Raw genomic sequence first — 11,213 nt, forward strand, 5'->3', positions numbered from 1 at the left:
AAATGATCGACCAGTGTGCTCCTTAAAGCTTAACTTGGAAATGATCGTCACTTTCTAAAACCACCACAAAATAACAAGAACCCACCATAAGGCAAAGCCTGAAATGTAACGAAGGCTTTATGGTGCTATTTATAAATTGCTTAAGCATCTGCCGCCAACCTGAGTTTCATGTATTCTCAGGCTGCTGAATTACGTCTTTGTACACCGTAAGAAAGCACGTCTAACATTTTTTACGTAAGGGAGATAAACCCTGTTTGTGAGCTCTGCAGTGAATGAGACTGAACTCAGTACTTGTTTATGGCCCCCAAGATTGTTCACCAAGCCTGAAATGTATCAAATAATTACACGGTAGCAGTAGAAGCTGGAGCTGTGCTTTATGTGCTGTTGGCTCAAGTCAATTATAGCTTCTTTCAAACTGCTCCATCAACTTCTGCTAATTGTAGCATATATCTCCATGACAGAAAGGAGGCTCATCTTTCACTTACACTGCACTTTTTCCAAAGCCTAAAGATAGAAAATCCTGCCTTGACTGATTATAAATATCCCTCCCCTCAGGATATGACTGAGAGAACTAAGGATGTCTGCTTTTCTCCCTCTTCATCGAAAGGGAGATGCCATTCAATTAAACTGAATTTTCCTTTCATTTTCTATGGATGAGTTTACTTAGTATCTCTGCAGGCACGTGGAGACATCCGGGTTGCTGCCTGTCTGGCTACTCAAGGCAGCACTGTCGTTTCACCAACCGAGGGGAAGCTTCAGGATCAAGCTGGGACCGAGTCATTGTATGCAGAGCTTTATAATTTTCCCTGTTGTCATTCTACTTCCTAGCCACCAGGAAGCTTATTCCGGGACCCATTCAGACTTGGATCATCTAGGTTGTTCCTTACCCATTCAAACTTACCAGTCTTGTTTCTCATTCTTTCAGATTTACTAGACATTAGCGACTTACTCCGTTCTGGCCAAGGTTAAAGAAAAGAATTAACTGCTCGTCAGCTATACTAACAGAAAGGCCTCTGAGTTGCTTTCTGACAACCAGGGCATGGAAACCGCTGAGCCATTAGAACCACTGCACTCTGGAAATTGAAAAAGACGTTAGAAATTGTGTATTCTCCACATCCCATAGATTAGGAAATTGACGCTCAAAAGTAACCACCTACAGAGTTAGTTAGTTGAAGATCTGAAACCAAAACTCAGGTGTCCTTTTCTTTCCATACTGATTTGCTGACCGCAAATCTTCAATAGTTTTTGAGGCTTTGAATTGCAAGGTAGCCCAAAAGTGAATCATTGCTGTTTGAGTCTCTGGCATATGTCTATCATATAATAAAAGGTATAATATAAAAATAGACCATATATATATATAAGTAGACTATATATCTGTATCTATATCTGTAATTTATGTTTCTACAACAGAATAATAGAAGATATCTACTAGATAATAAAGAACACAGAGCATGAGATAAAAATTGTCATGTGTGTTCTTGTGGGTGAAGAAGACTCGTGGGAAAGCAGAGTCCTTTCTCTTCATTGGGGTGTGCCATACAAAGATAATTACACTATGGATCATCCCCTTTTATTTTAACCAGATAAAATTGGTTTGAAATAACCGACATGTTTATTTTTGAAAAGAGAATTTGTTGCCTTCTCCAAGCATCAACACTAAGGCTGTCCACTAAACTCTGTGAAATCGTTCACCTGTAGTAGTCACAATTTGCATTTTTACAAGGACTGGAAGAGGAAATATCACAAAAGGCTTAGCTTCTTCTTAGGGAGGGCAGAAGAGTGACAATTTAAGAACATAGACTTTAGTGATAAATGGACGTGGGTTTGAGTCCCAGTTGTGCTGTTTAATTAACTAAGACATCTTGAAATGTTCTTCTTTAGGATTCCATTGTTGGTGAAAGAAACATTATAAAGAAAACCACTTTGTAGAAGTTTTCTAAAGATAGACGAGGTAAGCAATGAAAGTGCTTAGCTCTTTGTCTGAGTCATAGTAAGCCCTGAATGAATATAGCATATTATAACCAAGGGGGCTGTGGGAAAGGGAAGGAGCTGTTCCAGGTTTGTTTGGGTGGTAGGGAGTATTGGAGAAAGGAAGCTGTCTTGAATATATATAACAGGACAATAGCAGATGGGGCCCTAGAATGTCATGTCTAGTGTCAGTAAAAGATAAGTCATCTCCAAAATCACCCTGAATCCTTTCTAACTGATCTCTAGTAGTTTTACATAGTTTCTCACCAGTGCCTTTCCCCATACAGTCCAGACTACCTGAAATGCTTTCCACTTCTCATTGCCACCCCAGCTCTTGTGGTAAGGCTATGTTTTTGGGGTTTTTTTGGTCACGCCAGGGCAGCTTGCGGGACCTTAGATCCCTGACAAGGGATCAAACCCATGCCCCCTGCATTGGCAGCGTGAAGTCTTAAATCCTAGACCACCAGAGAATTCCCTCATGGTAAGGTTACATATTCTTCAGTCTCCGATCATCCTCCTGTTTCCAAGTCCATCTCCTCAGTGAACTGAGCTCTTTAAGGGAACACGCTATGGCAATTATAAAGGTTTTTATGTTATGCATATTTTTATTCCTAATACTTAGAAGAGTATCTGATATATAATAGGTATCCAAACATTATTTGACGAATAAATGTATGAATGAACCACTCACTGCTCAGCCTACCTGGATTAGAACCCCTGGAAAAATTCTGCTGGCGTCCTTCTTTCTAAAGGGAAGAGCTATCCTATTGGCTCTTGAATGGGTGTGACCAAGCACTGGGTATTATGAGTGTCTATTTTTCCAACAAGTATACCTCCCCAAAGACAACAACAACAACAAAAAACTAAAAGAAAAAACTGGATGGTCACCTTTTTTACTGAATGTGACAAAGTGGTGTATTCTAAGAAACAACCCTTTCTAATAACCCAATCAAAGTAGAAAAAGAAATCTAGTGCCTAATCAAGTTCAAGGACAAACTCTACTAAGTCTCCAAAGTTCACCCACTTATTTAGACGGACTGTGTATTATATAATACTATTGTAGTACTGTCAGATTTCTTGGATCTAATAATGTTCTCCATCTTCTAATACCTTTATATCTGCAAGTCTATTCCTAGAGACTTCCTTACCATTTTGAGTAAGTTCCTCATCTATGCCATGGCTTGATGTTCTCATCTATAAAATAGTCATAATAAAAGAGCCTATTAGGTCTTCATAGGGAAGGTCTGAGGAAGAAATTAGTGATAAAAGTAAGACATTCAAAACAGCACAACGAACAATTAATAAAAGTTAAATATGATTATATTAAAATATTTTACATTAATTTAGGGGATTTTATGGTTATAGTTACATAATTAGAGGTGTGTAAATAAGTGATTCTTGTAAACATTGGAAAATTCCTCCAAGAGCTGAAGAAATTTACTTTAAAAATAAACATTGTATTTCTTACATTCCCTCATACATTTTGGATGACTTATCAGAAAGTCCATTCACTGGATTAAGAGGTGTGGGACAGGAGGTCTTCCTTTTTGTGAATATTTCAGTCTACCAATGCCCCCCTAATAGCTTACTCTTTCTTTCTCTTATACTTCTTCCATTTTCTCTCTTCTTACATTTCTACCCCACATGCTAGTGTAGAATTAAAATTCTATGTGATCATCATTAGTATATAGGAATGCAAGAGATTTCTGTGCATTAATTTTGTATCATGCTACTTGTTCCTGATTTTAGAGGAAATGGTTTCAGTTTTGCACCATTGAGAACGATGTTTGCTGTGGGTTTGTCATATATGGCCTTTATTATGTTGAGGTAAGTTCCCTCTATGCCTACTTTCTGGAGGCTTTTTATCATAAATTGGTGTTGAATTTTGTCAAAAGCTCTTTCTGCATCTATTGAGATGATCATATGGTTTTTCTCCTTCAATTTGTTAATATGGTGTATCACAACGATTCATATGCGTATATTGAAGAATCCTTGCATTCCTGGGTTAAACCCCACTTGATCATGGTGTATGATCCTTTTAATGTGCTGTTAGATTCTGTTTGCTAGTATTTTGTTGAGGATTTCTGCATCTATGTTCTTCAGTGATATTGGCTTGTAGTTTTCTTTCTTTGTGACATCTTTGTCTGGTTTTGGTATCAGGGTGATGGTGGCCTCATAGAATGAGTTTGGGAGTGTTCCTCCCTCTGCTATATTTTGGAAGAGTTTGAGAAGAATAGGTGTTAGCTCTTCTCTAAATGTTTGATAGAATTTGTCTCTGAAACCATCTGATCCTGGGTTTTTGTTTGTTGGAAGATTTTAAATCACAGTCTCAATTTCAGTGCTTGTGATTGGTCTGTTTATATTTTCTGTTTCTTCCTGATTCAGTCTCAGAAGGTTGTGCTTTTCTAAGAATTTCTCCATTTCTTAAAGGTTGTCCATTTTATTGGCATATAGTTGCTTGTAGTAATCTCTCATGATCCTTTGTATTTCTGCAGTGTCAGTTGTTACTTCTCCTTTTCCACTTCTAATTCTGTTGTTTTGAGTCATTCTCACTTTTTTTTTTGATGAGTCTGGCTAATGGTTTATCAATTTTGTTTATCTTCTCAAAGAACCATCTTTTAGTTTTATTGATCTTTGCTATCGTTTCCTTCATTTCTTTTTCATTTATTTCTGATCTGATCTTTATGATTTCTTCTCTTCTGCTAACTTTGGGGTTTTTTGCTCTTCTTTTTCTAATTACTTTAGGTGTAAGGTTAGGTTGTTTATTTGAGATGTTTCTTGTTTCTTGAGGTAGGATTGCCATTTACCATTGCAACAAAAAGAATAAAATACATAGGAATAAACCTACCTAAGGAGACAAAAGACCTGTACGCAGAAAACTTTAGACACTGATGAAAGAAATTAAAGATGATACACAGATGGAGAGATATACCATGTTTTTGGATTGGAAGAATCAACATTCTGAAATTGACTATACTCCCCAAAGCAAGCTACAGATTCAGCAATCCCTATCAAACTACCAATGGAATTTTTCACAGAACTAGAACAAAACATTTCACAATTTGTATGGAAACACAAAAGACCCCGAATAGCCAAAGCAATCTTGAGAACGAAAAATGGAGCTGGAGGAATCAGGCTCCCTGACTTCAGATTATACTACAAGGCTACAGTAATCAAGACAGTATGGTACTGGCACAAAAACAGAAATATAGATCAATGGAATAGGATAGAAAGTGCAGAGATAAACCCATGCACATATGGTCACCTAATTTATGACAGGAGGCAAGAACATACAATGGAGAAAATACAGCCTCTTCAATAAATGATGCTGGGAAAACTGGACAGCTACATGTAAAAGAATGAAATTAGAATACTCCCTACCACCATACACAAAAATAAACTCAAAATGGATTAAAGACCTAAATGTAAGGTCAGACAGTAGAAAACTCTTAGAGGAAAACATAGGCAGAGCACTCTATGACATAAATCACAGCAAGATCCTTTTTGACCCACCTCCTAGAGAAATGGAAATAAATACAAAAATAAACAAATGGGACCTAATGAAACTTAAAAGCTTTTGCACAGCAAAGGAAACCATAAACAAGACGAAAAGCCAACCCCCAGAATGGGATAAAATATTTGCAAATAAAGCAACTGACAAAGGATTAATCTCCAAACTTTACAAGCAGCTCATGTAATTTAATATCCAAAAAACAAACAACCCAATCCAAAAATGGGCAGAAGACCTAAATAGACATTTCTCCAAAGAAGGTACAGATAACCAACAAACACATGAAAGGATGCTCAACATCGCTAATCATTAGAGAAATGCAAATCAAAACTACGAGACATCACCTCACACCAGTCAGAATGAACATCATCAGAAATTCTACAAACAATAAATGCTGGAGAGGATGTGGAGAAAAGGGAACCCTCTCGCACTGTTGGTGGGAATGTAAATTGATACAGCCACTATGGAGAACAGTATGGAGGTTCCTTAAAAAACCAAAAATAGTACTACCATACAACCCAGCAATCCCACTACTGGGCATTACCCTGAGAAAACCATAATTCAAAAAGAGTTATGTACCAAAATGTCCATTGCAGCTGTATTTACAATAGCCAGGACATGGAAGCAACCTAAGTGTCCATGGACAGATGAATGGGTAAGGAAGATGTGGCAAATATATACAGTAGAATATTACTCAGCCATTAAAAGAAACGAAATTGAGTTATTTGTAGTGAGGTGGATGGACCTAGAGACTGTCATACAGAGTGAAGTAAGTCAGAAAGAGAAAAACAAATACCATACGTTAACACATATATATGGAATCTAAAAAAAAAAGGTTCTGAAGAACCTAGGGGCAGGACAGGAATAAAGATGCAGACCTACAGAATAGACTTGAGGACATGGGGAAAGGGAAGGGTAAGCTGGAACGAAGTGAGAGAGTGCCATGGACATATATACACTACCAAATGTAAAATAGATAGCTAGTGGGAAGCAGCCACATAGCACAGGAAGATCAGCTCTGTGCTTTGTGACCACCTAGAGGGGTGGGACAGGAAGGGTGGGAGGGAGATGCAAGAGGGTGGGGATAGGGGGATGTATGTATACATATAGCTGATGCACTTTGTTATAAAGCAGAAACTAACACGACATTGTAAAGCTATTATACTCCAATAAAGATGTCAAAAAAAACTATGTCATCAAGAATATAATAAATGGCTTAAGTCTGAAACTCTTACATGCTGCTTCTTGATAGAACATCCTTTCTCCCTCCACCCCTCCCGCCCACAGGTAAATTGTTCCCTGATCACCAGCTGCCACCTTGACAAAAACTGAACCCCGGAGCCTAGCATGTAGACCTATAATTTGCCATTTTATTTTTCAATCTCAGCATGGTGCTCCCTGGTGCCAAGCATTTCCCACTTTGAAATAAAATAGACCCCTGCAGAATTCTCTCACAACTGGTCCCTCATCCTGGTGAAGAGATTGAACAGGACAGAGGAAAAGGCTTACAGGATGATAGGGGAACAATATTCAGTGCTAGGAGGAGCTCCTGTGGTGAATGCCAAGATGACTGTTTTGTCCAAATGGCAGTGAGTCGTGTCCCCAGGGAAAGGAAGGAAAACTAGTTCTTCGAAGAAAAGATTTTACTTTTGGAGTCTCTTTTCATTTTATTTGGCCAGGCCAACTTTATTCCATCTTTTATTTATTTAACTTGTTTTCTGAGAGATCCGGTTGATCTAGGATGACAACACGTTCAACTATATAGTTTGAGGTTCGGATTGGTGCAGAAGTGACAGTTCAGTTCTTCATGAGATCCAACCTCAGAATAAAATGGCATGAGCAGTCTACTTTCTCTTAGTGCTTCAATCCCTTTTCAACCCAGTCACAACTGGTCTTTATTTTTGACATCAAATTCACAATCAAAGTACTAGAACACTTTCTTCTTTCTTTTTATCATCGGGCAATGTTTCCAGGCTCAAACACAGGCAGAAGATGCAGCAAACGATGTCAAAATAGAATATTATACCACAAGCAGAATGGAAGCAAATCATCTACCTATCAAGAAAGTTGCTATTACACTGTAGTTTTGCCTGACTAAAGGTATTGAAAAATGTGTCTCAAGGGAATGCTTTTGGGTCACGAGTAACACCAGAGCTTCTCCTCAAAGACCTTATGATACTCATTAACCTCACGCGCCACCATCCATGTCTTTTCGAATGCTTTCCTTTTTGGTTGTTTTTTCACACCTATTACAAAATATAAAAACCAAAGTAACCTGCTTTCACTCAGTTCAGAAGGGAAAGTAAGGAAGAAAGGACAGCAGTATGGAAAAAAAAAAAAGCTTTGCTTAAGTATACATTTTTACTCATTTATTCATGCAGTAAATATTTATGGAGGACTTACTATGCCAAGTGTGGTAGTAAGTACCGGTTTATACTGGGGAAAAAGACAGACAGGATTCCTGCCTTATGAAATATTCATTTGTCAGCAGAGGGGGAACGGACGATAAACAAGTCCACGTACATGTCAGATTTTAGATGATAGATTCTCATAGACAAAAATAAGCACCGTGAAGAAAATAAGACAGAGTGATGTGAAGTGGGGGGAAGGGGGAGGGAGAGGAACTTCCGATTAGGATGACCAGTTCTCCCTGAGGTAATGTTCAGCTGAGACTAAGGTTAAGAAGGAGCCAAATGCTCAAGATCCAGGCACACAGTGTTCCCAGTGGAAGGGACAGCTAGTGAAAAGCTCTGAGGAAAGAAAGCTCTTGGCCTTGGTGTCTGGAGCAGAGCCAGCTATGGGGGAAGCAGTGTGGGAAGAAATCTGAAACGTGGCCAGGGGCTGAATTGCACAGCCCAAGGGAAGAATACAACCATAACTTTCCCTGTTTGTGAAAGGGTAGGAGGGCAGAAAATTCAGCATGAATAGGAAGTGTAGCCTAAAGGTGTGTAAAGATCATGCAAAGCAGAGGACAAACGAGGTCATCAGACACTGCTCTCGCTTTGAATCTATCTGTAAAAATAGGACATCACCGCCTTGAGAAAAGTCACTTAGCAAATCTGTAACCCTCTTAACCATGTAGATATCAGGCTCTCCTTGCTCCGGTGTACTGGAAAGACAATATTCTAAAATGCTGTTTGAAAATAATATGTTCACTGTAGTTATAATGAGTAAAATATACAGGTATGAAGCAAAGAGTGGAAGAGCATGTACCAAAGGAAACTTTCATTCAGACGGTACTATAAGGAAATGCTTAGTTGTCTCTTGAATGTTATAATAACATTTTTAGAGTAAAGAAAACCCATTTTTGGCTTTTAGGGTATCAAAGCATACATTCACAACTACGAAGAAAAGCTTTCAATACTTGAAAAATAGAAAGCAACTTTGGTTTTTATTCAAAGTATTTCATTTGGTCTAGGTAACATAAAGCACCATGAGATATAATGCTGATAACTTGAATTAATAGGTTATCACTTTACAGAAGTCTAAGAGATTTCGAGAGAAGGGACAGGATTAAATGAGCATCCAGCTGTTCATCAGTTAATTGAGTTCTTTAAAATATTAAATAAGTGTTAGATACTGTTATAAAGAGTCGCAGTATGAACGAATCACAGGCAAATAGACACATGATGCCCGCTTTATGAATTTTGATCTCAGCATGTTTTCCAACTGGCTTATATTCCTTAGGAGATAAGTTGTTCCCCAAATAATTAAGCATCTTTAATGTGTTTTTGCAATCTGGGCTAATGATGTGACAGGAAATGGTCAAAGTGTCATATGGCCTATGGATATGAAAATTTCCCAAGTGGCCAGCTGTCTTTCTGTTAAAACTTCTTTAAAGTGTTTATCAACTTGTGTGTTTAGTATATAAGTTTTTGGAACTCTGAATTATTTTAGATATAGTTTTTAATGTTTCTATCCAAGAGTAGGCGTTCTCAATAGGTGTAAGATTTTGAACAATGGTTTCTTAGATATGACATCAAAAGGACAAGCAACAAAAGGAAAAATAAATAAAAACTTCATCAAAATTAAACATTTTTGTTATTCCAAGTACATCATTACCAAAGTGAAAAGAAAGTCTTCAGTCTAAGAGAAAATATTTTCAAATTATACATCTGATTAGGGACTTGTACATCGAATATATAAAGAACACTTACAGCTCAATAATAAAAAGACAACCCCATTTGAAAATGAATAAAGAATCTGAATAGACATTTCTCTAAAGAAGATATACAAATGGCTAATAACCATATGAAAATATTCTCAATATTATTTGCATTTGCATTAGGGAAATACAAATCAAAACCACAATGAGATGTCACTTTACACGCACTAGGATGACTATTGTCAAAAAGTCAGACAATAACAAGGAAGTGGAGAATTTGGAACCCCTGCACACTGCTGGTGGGAATGTAAAATGGGGCGGCCTCTTTGGAAATAGTCTAGTAATTCCTCAAAATAGTAACCATAAAGGGGACTTCCCTGGTGGTCTGGTGGTTAATACTCCGCACTTCCAATGCAGGGGGCACGGGTTCAGGATTCGATCCCTGGTCGGGGAACTAAGATCCCACATGCCATGTGGCATGGCCAAAAAAAAAAGTTAAACATAGAGTTATGACATGACCTATCAGTTTCACTCCTAGGTATCTAAGAGAAATAAAAACACGTCCACATAAAAACACAGGTATGTATGTTCATAACAGAATTATTCATAATAACCAGAAATGAAAATAATCCTAATGAGCCTCAACGGATAAATGGATAAATGAAATGTGGTACATCCATATAATTGAATATTATTTGGCAATAAAAAGAAATACAGTACTATTCATGCTATAATATGCATGAACCTTGAAAACATCATGCTAAATGAAATCAGCCAGTCACAAAGACCACCTATTGTATGATGCCACTTATATGAAATGTCTAGAATAGGCAAATCCAGGGACACAAAAGGAGATTAGTGGTTGCCTAAAGATGGGGATGGGGCGATTTGAGGAGAAATGAGAGTGACTGTTAATGGGTATGCACTTTCTTCGTGGGATGATGATATGTTCTAAAATTGAGTGTGGTAATTAATGGTTACACAACTCTGTGAATATACTTAAAACCATTCAATTGTACACTTTACAAGGGTAAATTATAGGATTATATGGTATGTAAATTATATCTCAATAAAGCTGCCATTTTTTTAAAGTAAATGTTCTTAACAGAGATTATTGCACTGTATGATTCCTATCCCGGCATATTTCTCCCCCAAAACGGAAGATTTCTAACATACTAAGAAAGAAATGGTCAAGTAATAAGACCAGAATTAACTGATCTCTCACTGAGCTACATATGCTGCTAATTAAGCCCTCAGCGTGGATGTGGAATCTGAAGGGGACAAAAATTAAACAATTTTCCAAAATATATGATGGTGACAAAAGTAAAATTTACTCTTGCAGTATATTAACTCAATTACTATATTTACTAGGACTCTAGAATTATAGCTTCAGAGGACACTTCAGCAATCACCTCATCAAACTTCAACCTTATAAAATAGGGAAACAGAGACCCAGAAAAGTTAAATCTTTTGCCCTCAGGTCACAGAATAAGTGATAGATGGAGCAAGGAACAGAAGTCAGATCTTCTGAATTCCAATCCAGTAGAAGGTCAATTAGATTATCTATTTAGTACATAAGGGTCTTAGATAACAGGTTCAGCCATTATTTTTTATTTATTTATTTTTTTT

The 11,213-nt window shown here is 37.4% G+C and overlaps 1 long non-coding RNA gene across 1 annotated transcript; it reads left to right on the forward strand.

Moving 5' to 3' along the window:
* The first annotated feature begins 602 nt into the window (after positions 1-602).
* On the forward strand, positions 603-7,526 carry LOC114484671 (uncharacterized). Its single transcript, XR_003677825.1, has 3 exons — positions 603-782; positions 1,882-1,951; positions 7,453-7,526. It is a non-coding gene; the product is annotated as an uncharacterized lncRNA (long non-coding RNA).
* Positions 7,527-11,213: the final 3,687 nt, after the last annotated feature.

The sequence above is a fragment of the Physeter macrocephalus genome, chromosome 2 (genome assembly GCF_002837175.3).
Source record: "Physeter macrocephalus isolate SW-GA chromosome 2, ASM283717v5, whole genome shotgun sequence".
NCBI classification, from domain to species: Eukaryota; Metazoa; Chordata; class Mammalia; order Artiodactyla; family Physeteridae; genus Physeter; species Physeter macrocephalus.